The sequence below is a fragment of the Sipha flava genome, unplaced genomic scaffold (genome assembly GCF_003268045.1).
Source record: "Sipha flava isolate LNK unplaced genomic scaffold, YSA_version1 276_pilon_pilon, whole genome shotgun sequence".
Classification (NCBI taxonomy): Eukaryota; Metazoa; Arthropoda; class Insecta; order Hemiptera; family Aphididae; genus Sipha; species Sipha flava.
Genome location: NW_020272941.1, coordinates 60,471 through 75,017, shown reverse-complemented (window position 1 = coordinate 75,017; position 14,547 = coordinate 60,471). Strand labels below are relative to the sequence as shown.

At 28.5% G+C, this 14,547-nt stretch overlaps 1 protein-coding gene across 5 annotated transcripts in view; it reads right to left on the bottom strand.

The window, feature by feature from the left end:
- LOC112685429 (aryl hydrocarbon receptor protein 1-like) overlaps positions 1-6,375 on the bottom strand; it is a 69,155-nt gene extending 62,780 nt beyond the window's left edge. Inside the window, exon 1 of one of the 5 annotated variants that reach the window (XM_025557302.1) lies at positions 5,813-6,375. The gene's annotated coding sequence lies outside the window, so the exon portion shown is untranslated. Of the gene's footprint in view, positions 1-5,650; positions 5,754-5,812 lie in introns of those variants that run through there. The other 4 variants (XM_025557304.1, XM_025557305.1, XM_025557306.1 and 1 more) reach the window with 4 other exon arrangements.
- Between the last annotated feature and the right edge of the window lie 8,172 nt (positions 6,376-14,547).

Below are 14,547 nucleotides of genomic sequence, written 5' to 3'. Positions count from 1 at the left end.
ATTACAAATTATATTTTTATTATATATTGTTAATCGATTACGATTAAAAATGTACTTTGAGATAAAATGGTCGAAATTAAAAATTAAACAATATCACATTTCTTCTAATCGTCTAAGCCGGGACATATGGACGTCCCAAAAACATTTTTCGGGACACCAGGACGCGAAGTCCAAAACCGGTGACAATCCCGGTTTTCCGAGACGTACAGCAACCGTAAGACATAGTGAAAACTGTGGTGTAGGTCAATAGGATGGATGGGTGTAGTGCAACCATTATAATCGCATTCGTCTGATATATATTCAAGTGTTTCACGCACAATAAAAGTATTTGAGATTGTTAATTTTGTTGAAATTGAGTCTTGAAACAACAATTTAATATTAATTTTAACAAAAAACAAATTTTAACAGAAACTACAATCAAAAAACCGTGATCTATAATAATTATTGAAGGTTTTTAAATTTATAATTGAATATTATAAGGAATATAATTAAATTGTGTGTATTAGACATAAACTTAATATTAAAAAATTTAATAAAAATAATAGTCATTATTTTATTTTTTTATTTTTTTACTCTGAACAAATATACGGAAGGGAAATATATTATAATCTATTGGATGAAATATATTAGAACAAATGTACATAGGTGATTAGTCTCATATTCGTATTTTTATACCTATATCGCAATATGATTTGATTTATTAAAAGAATTACAAACTTAAGATATGCTTATAAGAAGAAATTTTCTTAGTTAAATAGTTTATGTTTTTCCAGTGTTTCTTTTAGATTTAAAATGCACTGACGCAAATAAAAATTATAATGAAGCTAAAAAACTGTAAATATTAAATTTTCGATATAAAAAGGACTGAGTTAACATGAAACCTTTCGTTGAAATTTAATAATTAAATGTTAAAATTAAAAAAAAAGAGAAACAAGAAACTTTTAACGTGGGTAATTATACCAACCAGCCAAAAAGTTAATAATAAAAATACGAAAATAACTGAAAATAAAACTTAGGTTGAAATTTAAAAATGTAATTATACATATTAAATGTATGTTTACGTTTAATTTGTCTATACCAACGATTTTGCTGTTTTTAGTAAATAGTACAAGCCACATTTTCTGTTACTCATATATTTAGTCTATATACTATATTCTATGTGTATGTGTGCTGTATAAATACATCGAGTCAAATTGTAAATGTATTGTAATTATAATTTATTAACATATATATATCATATATAGTCATCACATTATTCGTCTTGCTGTTTTTAAATTATATTCACAGTTATTGTATATTTATATGCCATACAATATTTTTAATATGATCATTTCGTAAAAATTTTAATATTTTATCAGAAATCGCGTGCAATAGAGGGTAATTTGTTTTTGACAACGCATAAAAAAATACATTGCAGCAATATAAAACAGTGCCTATATAGTTATACGAGTTTATGACTTATCAAATATTTTCACCGACGTTTAATTTTACGTAATTATAGCGGTTAACGTACAGTTTTAATGTGGTCTAAATGTTGTCGATATTTTACGTGCAGTTTTAGAAATTATTTTATACATTAGAGATAACTATTTATTTTTATGAACCCTTTATTTTACTTGGCCAAATAAACGTAACACTTATCGTTTAAAATTTACATTTAGTTTTTATCATTTTAACACATTATTCCTTATTACCTATTTTTCCTCTAATATTCCAATGACCGTAAGGTGCAAAGAAATCTGTATACTACTATTAGAAATATTTTATATATTTATATCTCTATAATTAAATGATTTTACTTCAAATTATTCCAAAATTTTATAATTTAGTTTTTTAAAGTTATATTAAATTATTAGTTTTTATTATTTTAGTGAACTTAAAATGTTTATTACTATTTAATTATTATAAAATTTTATTATTTTATACGATTTTAAATACAAAATAGAAATAATTTAATATTAAATCTTATGTTTAGGTTAAATGAAAATAAATTAAGTAATTAAACTCAGTAAAATATCTAAATCATAGAAACCAAATATATTAAATTTTTATGAATATTATTTAAATATAAAGAAACTTTTTAAGTAATTAATGACTGTGAAATAATGTCACGCAAGTAGTGTTATAAATCTTATAAATCTGGATTAAGTCACTATTTCCCTCGTTAGATTTAGATTAACTATGTTTGGTTTATCCTATACTAATTAACGTCCTGATTACGTTAATTAATTGTATTTTTATTTTAAAGTGATCCACAAACATAGCTCAAGTGATATTGTATAATTTGTGTCTTACGGTTGAAAACTGATTGATGTTCTAAGATGACATGCGATCGAAAAATTATCTGCATGCATATGTAGACACCTTTCGTACGATGGAAGTATCGTAAGCGGGATAGGTCACGAACTTCTAATCGATATTCAATGTATTTACATGTAATTTAATAGGTACGAAGAAAATAGTTTACTCGATCAATATTCCATCAACATTTATTTACCTATGTATACAAGATGCTAATAAAACATTTTCTCTTTTTAATTAAGAAAATAAAATACACGCTTTCATCGTTATTCCAAGCTTTTAAGTTTTAACACCTGCTTAAACACAAATTAATCTATTCTTTATGGTTAAAATGTGAACGTCTAGTTTTTTCAAATTACAATATTATTTTTTAAAAATGTAAATAAATAAAATAATAAATAGCCTAATATGCACACTGAGCAACGGTACACATTGTGCATAGGAAACCCAATCAACCGAAGACAACATTAAATGTTGTCTTCGGTCGATTAGAACAAATTTTGTTCAATGCGTGCGCCGAGTACATTACGATAACAATTATTATTCTGCTGGTAATCTATATGTGACACTGTCGCGATTCATTGGTACGGTTTTAAAACAATTTCCGTTACAAATAGAAAGTTTTATCTAATACAATAATTAATAACTATAAATATAAGTATAAAATTTTTGAAACGTTAGATACAGATCGGTAAAATGTTCTTCTAAAAACTTTCTTTTCTAAAATCAATTTTTTTTTAATAATTTTTTTTTTTTTTTTATTATTATTATCATACTCGCAAATAAAATTACAGTTAAGCGTATAGCATTTATACTTAAATATTTGCCAACTAAATATTTATAATTATAAGAATCAGATAACACCAACATCTATCTATATATCTATCAACAATATAGAAATATATTTCTGTTTGACTAATCTTGTATAAAAGTAACTATAACAACCTACACATTTTTATCAAATCAATTTATTAGATTATCTAAAATAGAAAATCTTAACAACGATTTTTATTATAGGAATATAACATTAAACTTTCCCCTCACAATGAAAACTAATATATTAACATAAATACAAACATATATGTATCAAAATGTAATAATTTCAATTGCTTTACAGTTTAACATAATACTATATTTACTACTATAAAATATAGGTATCTGTTATTCTTATTGAATAAATTTAAATAATAATGCGTCACTATAAAGTTTATACTTATATTTCCAATATTCGTGGTAAAAATTATAACACAGACATAAGTATATTACTATAATTTATAATCGATGAAAAATACAAAATTAAGCATCAATAGTATTAATATACTAATTTATTTTTTTATTTTCTATTTCTATAATACTTTTTGAAATAAAAAAAAACATGGTTCGCATTGTTTTGTTAAATTGTTAAACTCAACCTGTTTCAACTAAAGGTGAGAACTAAATTAATCGTATAAATGAACATTTTTATTCGTTCGAGAAACATAAAATCAAATTACGGGATTTTGATTTTAATGTTAACTGTTATAAGTAAATGAAAATTTAGTAGAAGTATACAATTACATATGTTTATAACATCTCATAATGTTTAGATTAAATAAGTATAAAATAATTGAATTTACCACAACTTTATTTTTGGCTATAGCCATTTGTATATCAGATTGTTTTGTTATGTATAACATTTATAAATACCCATGGGTAATATTAGATATACCCATCAATACTGGCAATTATTTCAGGTATTATATAAATACACAGGTAAACTACGACACAATAGTTATTTATAAAACTATATTGTAAAGACAATGTAAAATAATAGATTATTGATATAGATTATTATAACAAGCCATGTCTATTTTTACACTCTTTGTTGAAATACCTACATCTATTATTGTTTTATATTCCCATGGAATATACATAGACAATTAAAAATGTTAATTTCCTTAAACGGGAGTTTAGCCATGTACGTATAAACTTTAATGTCATACAGTTACATGCTGAATATCATAATATTAATCTTTTATGTCGTTTACTTAAATATACTATTATATTATGTTATTTATATATACTACCATATTATGTAGTGATATATTTTTGTGCACCATAGGCAAAGTAAAGCAAATAACAAGAATGGATATTTTGAAAAATGTTTTTTTCCAATTTATTATAACTACTAACGTATTATAAACATATGTGACTTTTAAGAAAAATTTAGGATTTAGGATAGTATAAGTGCCATTCTATCACAACCTATAATTGATATCAAAGATTTTGAAAATGGACTAATGCATACTTTACCCGTCGTCATATACAGTATTAGTAAATCGTTATAAAATACACTCAATAATAAACTAATATAAGAAATAACTAAATTGCAAAAAGTTTCTCACACTCTTTCACGGTTATCTGAATTCTATATTACATGAATTAATTGTAATACTCAACCGTGGAGTATAGAACACTATAAGGATAAGAATGTCGGCAAAAAATGTCTTGAGTATAGATACGAATCCATAAAAATCCTTAGAAAACCCGTATTCGTGGTCAGTGAATGCATCACCGCAATCTGCAGGATTCTGGGAGCTTCTAATTTTTTCTGAACTTTATTTTTAATATTAAATAGGTAATTGGTAAAATCATAAATAGTAGATATTAGTATATTGTACGAGTTTACTTTCAAACTCTATAACTCGTACCAGATAATAACGCCTAACAATATAAACTTTATGAACATTCAAAATTTTGAAAACGGCACTTATTCCATCAAAACCAAATACTTTGAGATTCTATCATAATCTATCATAGTTTATAGTTAATATTTCCAACCTTACCTATACTAACCTAACGATCGTACACGGAGGCACTGGATGAATTATATCTACCTTTCAGTATATTGCGTGAAGTTAATTATTTTAAAAAGCGTAAAAACACAAAATCAAAAGCAATTTTGAAAAATAAACAGTAAGTATAAATAAATTATATAGATAAGATAAATCAAAAGGATAGTGAATAACGGAATTAGATATCGTTCATGATTTTTAAGGAGGGTTATTGAAAATATAAGGCAGTTTCAGAATATATCCGCATGTGTAGTATTAATATAAATTTACATTAAGTGTATGAAGTATGAAGAAATCGGTCGATCGAAGCCGACTACTACAAAATGCATAAAAGTGCATTCATGTATATCTCCCATTTACGCTCAGGATATTGCGCGGATGAAAAAGTTTATACACAGGCGAATATACTAATAAAATATGAACAATCGAATTTCGAGAAGTACAATTCAACTTGGAAGTTGGTTGTTGGTTAGCACTGAGTAGAACTCGATATCTAGTTCAAAGTATGTACCTACCGAGTATACAGTGTTCAGCGAAAATTAAATCGCTATTCAGGAGTCTTTGAATAAAAAGTGTGACTTGACGTTCCCGCCCCGTTCGTTCGTGCTCTTTTATCATACTATATGTAGGTACCTGTTATGAATTTTATATTAATATTTATAATGCTGTGGACTCACATTTTCGTCCGAAATCGATGCGGACTAACGCTGAACGGTCGTACACGACACGACGAGATAAGACGACGTGCACTTTTCGGCGCAACATAAATCCGAACGCGCTAAACGGCGGTACGTCGCGCGGTCGACATACGAGAAAATTCTCGCGAAATCTAGTATGCGGACCGCGAAGGTGCCGGCCAAAGAGGAAAGAAACAAAAGCAACTTAAACGACGACGAACACACACACACACACACACACAATCGTATTATACACACGCGCACAAGCATAGATGAACTTTTGCAGACACGCGGACGCACGCACGCACGCAGAGAAAAACACCGTACGCGATGGCACAACGAGACGCACTGGTTTGGTGTTGGCGGTAACCGACGAACGGCGACAGAAAAACGACGGGCACGGTACGCACGTACGGACTGCTGTTGCTCTCGCACCGGTGAGAGGGTCTGCGCGCGCGCGTGCTCGTTCGCGCCGCCGTCGGGTTCGGGTCGCACCGCGTCCGTGGCGTCGGCGGCGGTGGAGGTAGGTGTCGTTGACGGCCGGCAGTGCGGTGGTGGTGACCGCGACGACGAGTCTGTCTTCCCCCTCCGGTGGCAAGAGGGCTCGGGTGTGCTCGGTCCGTTTTCCATTCCGCTTGGATTGGCGGCGGGTCGCCGACCAATGGCACGCCGACCGCCGCAATGGCTGACGACTACCTCTTCGCTTTTTACGCTTTTCCGTGCGAGTGTGTGCGTTGTACCCTATCCGTGTTTCCGTACGCATGTTTGCGTGTGCCTGTGTTTGTGTACGTGCGTGCGTGTGTTGCTTCTACCCGTGTCTCTGTGCGAGTGTACTGCGACTGTTCGACCGTGTCGGTGTCTCGCGGGAGTCCGCCGTCGCGTCGGGCCTGCTACTGATCGCTATTGCCTGCGTGATATCGCGGATGCGATGTAGCGTAGCACAAACAATCGACCCGACTATCACAACGCTGCTGTTATATTATACATGAACATAGGTGCACACGACTTGTACATGGTGTGTGCTCTGCTGCTGTTGCTGCACGTAGATATACGATATTCGACCACCAGTCCCTGGTCAGGCACGGATCCAAGGAGGAGGGGGTCATCGGGGTCATGACCCCCCAAAAAAACATTAAAATTAGGTCCTTCGTGTTTATTTAAAATTTAAAATATGCATAAATTGCTTTTTTCATTTTTTTCAATTAGATTTTTCCTTGCAATAATAATGTTATACAACATATTATATTTATATACATTTTAACTACATCACTACTTGTTCATAAAATTATTTTTTCTATCCAACTTCTAGACTATATATAGTATTATAATAATATTGTTGGCGAGTAATTATACTTAAGTATAATAACCCAACCTTCGACGGAAACATAATTTACCTTAGATAAGATTATTGTCAATCCGTTACCTATATGTCTATATGATATTAATATTAGTAGTAATATTAATATTAGTATAATTATACCATATACTTGCTACGGTACCGCTAATCGCTAATTTAGGTTCTGACAACTTGTTACAAAATACTATACATGCGATCATTCTCTACTCTCAGGCGCATTAAGACATGGCATCATTCAAATTTGTAAGAAGAACGCTTCACCGGTCTCGCTATGCTTAATATTCATAAGAATATATCCATAAATGTCGATGATATTATTTCTAAATTTTGAAAAAGAAAACAAAGGAGATTAAACTTTGTTATTTAATTTTAAAAACTAACAATTTCATATATTAATAACGTTCTAATTTTAATTAATAATTTACTTTCATAACTTTGTAATTGTGTATTAAATTGTTGTTCTTTCGAAAAAATGATCCCCCCTCCCAAATTTGAGTTCTAGATCCGCGCCTATACCTGGTAGCGGCGTCATTGTTCGCGGCGACAAAATGCTGAAAAAAAATTATGAAAATAAATATCGTAAAAATCGCGTTAATCAATTCATAAGATGTATGGAGTGTTGCACTATATGGTTGCGAAACATGAATATTAAATAAGGCACAACAACGATCACTCAAAAGCTTCAAAATGAGGTGTTGAAGAAGGATATTGAGAATGAGTTGGATAGAATACCGTACCAACGAAAACATACTCAGTAAAATAGATGAACGAAGAGAGATACTCAAAACCAACAGAACAAGACGATGGAACATGATGGGTCATATATTGAGACAAGAAAATGAACTAACCCATAGAATAATAGAAAAAATAATTGAAGATAAAAGAGACCGAGGACTTCCGAGAACTTCATTTGTCAAACAAATTATCCCCGAGGCTGAACTAACAAGTTATACCGAACTGAAAAGGCAGGATAAATTGGCTATAGCCTAAGGCGGCTTTTTTCTAGAATTAAGAGTTATTAAGTAAATTTATTTCATTATATTTTTTATATAAACAAAAATTAAAATAATTTTAAATGTTATAATAATAAGTACGATGTATTTAGTGACAATAATACAATGATTAAAAAAAATTTGAAAATACTTCAAGTGAAATATATTCACTGTTAGTAATATAAATCTGTACATGTTAAGAACATTCGATTATGGGTATTTACTAAAAATCTAACAGTTATTAATTATTTACGGAAAAATTATCAATATTATTCTCTTTATCATTAGTCTCGTTTTACATGGACGCGTATCATAAAGCAATTCTTGGTTGTGTTCAAATGTACACATAAATACGCGACACCCGTATTTTATTTACCTAGTCATATTTTCAGACTTCACGTTTCAGTTTAATTTTTGCTTTCGTATCGTCCAGACGTATCGATATAGAAGACCAAAGAAAAAACTACTTGTAATGTATTATTATATTTTAAATAAAAATAAATTAGCAAAAATATTACAAAAAAAGAATTAAGTTCATCATTTGATGGCTCAATGATCTTGTGAAGGTGCATTTACCCTAATACGTATATTATTGTAGAAACATACTCATATACCATATAGTGAAAACAAATGTATGATACTCTTATTCCATCATCATTAATCTACCATAATTTATTACATTTGATAGTATATAAAACTAGCACGCCATTATATTTGATATATATTGAGACAGAGACAGCAAACACAGCTCTTGAAAATAATATCATAACAATCATGAGAACAACCATGGAAGGAAAAAAAATAAACAGTAGCTTCCAAGATTAATATAATTTTATTTTCTGGTTAGAGATTTTTCCTATCCTAACTACAAACATCAAATCTCAAATTTTATAATACGAGTATACATATATTGATGGCATTTAAATATTTACTGCTTATCTAAATTATAGTGCTTAACATTAATTAATTATAACTATAGTACGGATTTATATGCATCAAAAACATGGGCGTATTATTCATGGTATTATTATCTGTGGGGGCTATATTATAGGACTAGAAAAATGTATTCCAGAAACTCCTTATCTTTAATTTGAATTAAAGCGAAAGAGAACATTTCCTAGAAAAAACAATTTATAGGTGTCTCATTCTTTACCTGACATTTTATTTTACAATACATAAAAAAACAAACAACTCATTTTGAGTTTTTAAATTAAACTTATATATTTTTTTTAAAATAATTAATAAAATATCTTTTTTCAACAGTTAATTGTGTTTTACCCAATTTTTCAAAACACTATCAACTAAGCAACAAAACATTATCACTAGACGACATTTGTGTCGCCTAGTTAACACGTTTAAAAAATGTACTGAATAACCATATAAACATTTGTGACAACTGACAACATTTGGTGTGAGGTAAAATTGTAATACAAATAATTTTAAGAAAAAAACTATTATAAAAAATTTCATAACATCAATAAAACATCGATGTTTTCTTCGATATAGCAGACTAAATATCGATAGTGAAACATCGATGTATCGAACATAAACCTTGGTGTTTTAAAAACATCTATGTTTTTTGCACACCTTAAGTACTTCCGTTTAGTTTAATTTGAGTTGGTCCTGCTTCCAAGTTCCCCGAGTCTAACAGAAATAAGTCATTTAATGCAATTTCAGAATGCTCGAGTTGAATATTGTTAAGATCATCAGGTATTGACGAATTATTAATTTTAATTTTACTATTTATTGGACTTGTATCATCCACTGCTAAGTCATCGTCCCTAATTGGTGGTAATGTTTTCTTGTCAGGCTTTTTCTTTATATTAAATATACTGAACATTTTTTTTAAAAAATAAAAAAAATGAAAAAAAAAAAAAGAAACAAACATATCAAAATTAATTAAAAATGTATGAAATAATATACTTTATAGAAAAATATAAGACAGGCGTGTGTTTGATTAGCAGTACATAAGTAAACAACAAAGACAGACCAGTCACCAATTTCGAGAAAAATACCGATAAATAAATAATTATTATGTGTGTGTTTCACTCAAATTATTATCCGTTATCATTATAATATTATCTTCGGACGACGCGACAATGCATGGCCCAACGATGGCACAGAGTAAATCCAAAAAATTAATACGACGTTGATCTATAAATAAACATGTATGTGATAAAAGTAAGTAGTTTTATGTATGTTAGTGCAATAATTGTCAAAACACAATGGACTGCTAATGCCGTGTCCTAAGAAGCATCCGTCAATGTGATATTGCAATGTATACGATTTTTGTATAACAATTTTTCGTCAGTCCATCACAGGCGATTTAAGAGTACATTGCTCTAGTAAGTTTTACTGTCGTATGTTAACGACAGTTAGTGTGTAGGTCGGAAAAAACGTCTGTACACCGAATCATCCAATAATAAAATATTATTGTATTATAAATAGTGTATTAATAGTGTTAATAATAGTTATAAATAGTCGATTATTTGTAGTACGTAGTCGTCACTCGTCAGTCAGTTGTGCTCATCAGTAGTAGATACTCAATTTATAATAATATAATATCAAATTTTAGCACTCGATCGACGTTGATTTTATATCAAACGCATTATCGCATACGGCAAAAACAAATAATTTTGTTTTTCAAATTTGCGTCCGATCCGTTAGCGGATTATCGCATTTGCCGTACACTTTGGACAGTTGTATTAATTTATATATATTTGTTTTTATTTCTTGACGGATTATCGCATCGGACGTATTTAACGGACGCCACGTAGGACACGTCGTAAGGCCGCGCGCACATTGAATGCGTTTTCTTACGAATTTGATTCGTGTGATCTTGTACGTACACGCACGAACGATCCCGGGCCTACCAAATACTATGTGAGCGCGCAGACTGGGTGCAAGGTGTTCGTACGTATACGTATGTGTAACTCCGACGTACTAAACAATCCGAACTTGTCTGGATTTCATTAACGTTCGTACGTCGAAAATGGATTATCCATTGCGTGCCAGGATGTCACGAATGCGATATCACCGAAACACTGACTATTTTATAGACTAAAACGTGTTCAGTGTGCGCACCCAATTCGTGCGACCAGTATTCCTACCTTTTTGGTACAAAACGAATTCGTATCCAAACAAGAATTTATTAATTTTAGATAAAATGAGAAGGCTACAGAAATTTATATGGGGGCTACAGCATTCACAATCCCATTCATACTACACCCATAATTAAGAACCAACCAAATATGAATTAGGTCAAGAAAAAAATATGCACTCGAGATTTAGTGGAAAAAAAATGAGTTTTTGAACATTTAATTAGAATAATGCATAAAAAAAATTACATTTAAAATTTATAACCCTACTGTAAATACTTTTTCTTTTTCATTTTAAAGGGATTTACTAACCAAAATCATTTTGTAGTTTTAATTTTTTAGAAAAAAATAAATCAATAAATGCCAAAAATATATTCTCCATGATTTTTTTTTTTTTTTTTTTTTTTAATGCGCATTAATGCAATCTATGACAATCATTTTAGTTCATTTTTCAAAAACCATTGATTGGCGTTTTTCAGTTAACGCATTTTTACATCTAAAAAGTTATATTTCCACATCTATACAAGTAATTGGTGTATTTTTAAAAAAATATTTAATTTTGAGATAAATCTTCGTCGGTTAATATTCACTTTCTCAATTTAAAAATTTAGATATTTTAGTATGTCGAAGTCTTCATTTTTTGATAATAATTTTCTACATTTTTCGTAAACAGATTTACCCCTTATATTACAATACCAAGTAAATATTTGAAAAATATGAACAAAAAACTAAAAAATCAAATATGTAATTAAAAACGTAAAATAAGACCTTAAAATAAAAATAAGTGGGTAAACATCGAAATATGCAAAAATATGCTTTAAAAAAATTTGATTATTTAAATTATTTAAATTATAGAATTCCAAGATTGCGCAATGGGTTTATATCATTGGAATTCATATTTTATTTTATTTTTTTATCCATTAATTTCAATAAATATTAAAAGATAGTAAAATATTACCAAATATTAAAATACTTAAATTACTTAAAATACTCAGTCAAAAAATTCAAAAACAAAACATTATTTTAAATTGATTTATATTTATATGAAACTTCTTAATTAAAATAATTCTACTTACAATATTTTTAGAATATTAATGTCCATTTAATATGATCCAAGTGAAAAAATTGGTCGTTGTCATTTCTCAGCCGTTCGGACATTGTATAAAATGATTGGAATGTTTGGGCCATATATATTATCAATATTTTTTCTCATGTAAACTAATCATTTTAATATAATGCTAAAACTAATGTAGACATTTTGTGTAATTTATAATTTATAGCACATACTCAACGAAAATACATTAAATTCTTGCTATGAGTTGGAATACAATAACTTAACCTAACTCAAAGAAATATAATAAACTGATATAATATATATATATATATATATAAATATATATATTTAATATATTTATAATTATTTTTTTACCTTTCATGAAATGAAACAATTAAAATTTAAACAAGAATAAATAAATAATTTCATATTATTTTTTAATAAATCTCTAATAATCATAATTAACCGAAATTAACCGGTTCTAGAACTCTTACTCTTTTAAAAAACCAAAACCTAAACTGGAACCCTTAAAATATTAATTGAACAACCGAAACCGAAACCGGAATGGAAAAAACCTATAGGTTCCAGTCCCTGGTCATGCTATTCGTGAGGTACAACAAAATGCTTTACTATATAACGCCATTATATTTACTATTTACTATTCTATTCCATGGAGGATAAAATATGTACGTGCAGCACATAAATAAACGATAGTTATACTATATTATTATATCAATTATAAATATATATATTACACGCGAATATGAATAGTGATTTACTCTGGAGAAAATCGTACTCGTATAAGATTTAATGTTTATTGTATACGTTTATCTATATTATATAGAATACAATATTATATTATATAATATTATATTAATATTAATATTAATATTATATTAATATTATATTATATATATAATACTATATTATAATTGTATTTCTTATGTATGCATATACCTAAATAGCCAAGGATTAGGTTAACTGTGCGTACACATTAATTATATTACATTATATATCTATTTGGTAATTCCTTTGATTTTATAATAGACTATTATAAAATTAATGGTAGTCCTAATAAATACTAATTATCAACAATATATTATAATTATAATATTGTATCATATCTATATGCGAAAGATGGGTTGGATAAGTAATCGAGTTATTTTATAATTGGCAAACATTGACTGAAAATTTTTCAAAAGAAAATGTTTAAAGAATACATATGTATATAGTTTGATAAAGGCTATGCTTAAATTTTTTGAATTTTAAATAAAAAATAAAGTTAAGGATTTTAGGAAGGCTGGACAAGTTAATATATTTTTTAACTCAGTTAAGTTAAGCTAATTGAGTTCATGTTCAATTAAGTTAATGTACATGAGAATTACATCAATTAAGTTAAAAAATATCATTAACTTAAATTGTTTAAAACATCAATATATACAAATCACATATGATCAATATAATTTAAAAAAGTATTCTTTTTAATGTTTAATAACAGTATGAAAACTTAAAATAATTATTACAGCTTAAAGTGTAACTATAAAATTATACAGAAAATAAATATATAATATTATTTAATTTTATTAAAATCTAAACAAAAATCAATACAATGGACAGGTTAATCAAAATACTTATTGAATATCAATAAAAGAGTCATCACAAAATATTGATCAGCTAAAAAATTAATTTTCTTATTCAATAATATTCAATAATATCAATCTTATTTAATAGTATCATAGATTATAGAATAATTCTAATAATAATAGAGTACAATTGTGATTAAGAATTATTTAGTCAATGATAATATGTACCTATTTTTGTAATATAGATTTACGACCACTTTTCATGACAATGGTAATGTAATTCATGGGTGGCATGGATATTTTTACTCAATAGTCTTAAGACGGTTGAGTCAGTGGCGGATTTAGCGTTTTGGCGCCTCTAGGCTTAATCACTCTGTCCCCCTATCACTCTACTAAGAAACCAACAATATTTGGTCCAAACCCTTCTCTTCAAATTTTATTCAGTTTTTTTATCAAAAAAAAAAAAAAAAATAGAACATATTTAAAATAGAAAACTTCTAAAAATAAAATATTTCATGTCTATTATTTCACTTCAGGTATCATTATTACCAGTACAAATAAACAATGCTTATACAGTCACATAACAGAAATATAAATAACCAGATATGAAAATACTTATAGGTACTCGCAGTGGCGTAGCCAAGGGGGGGG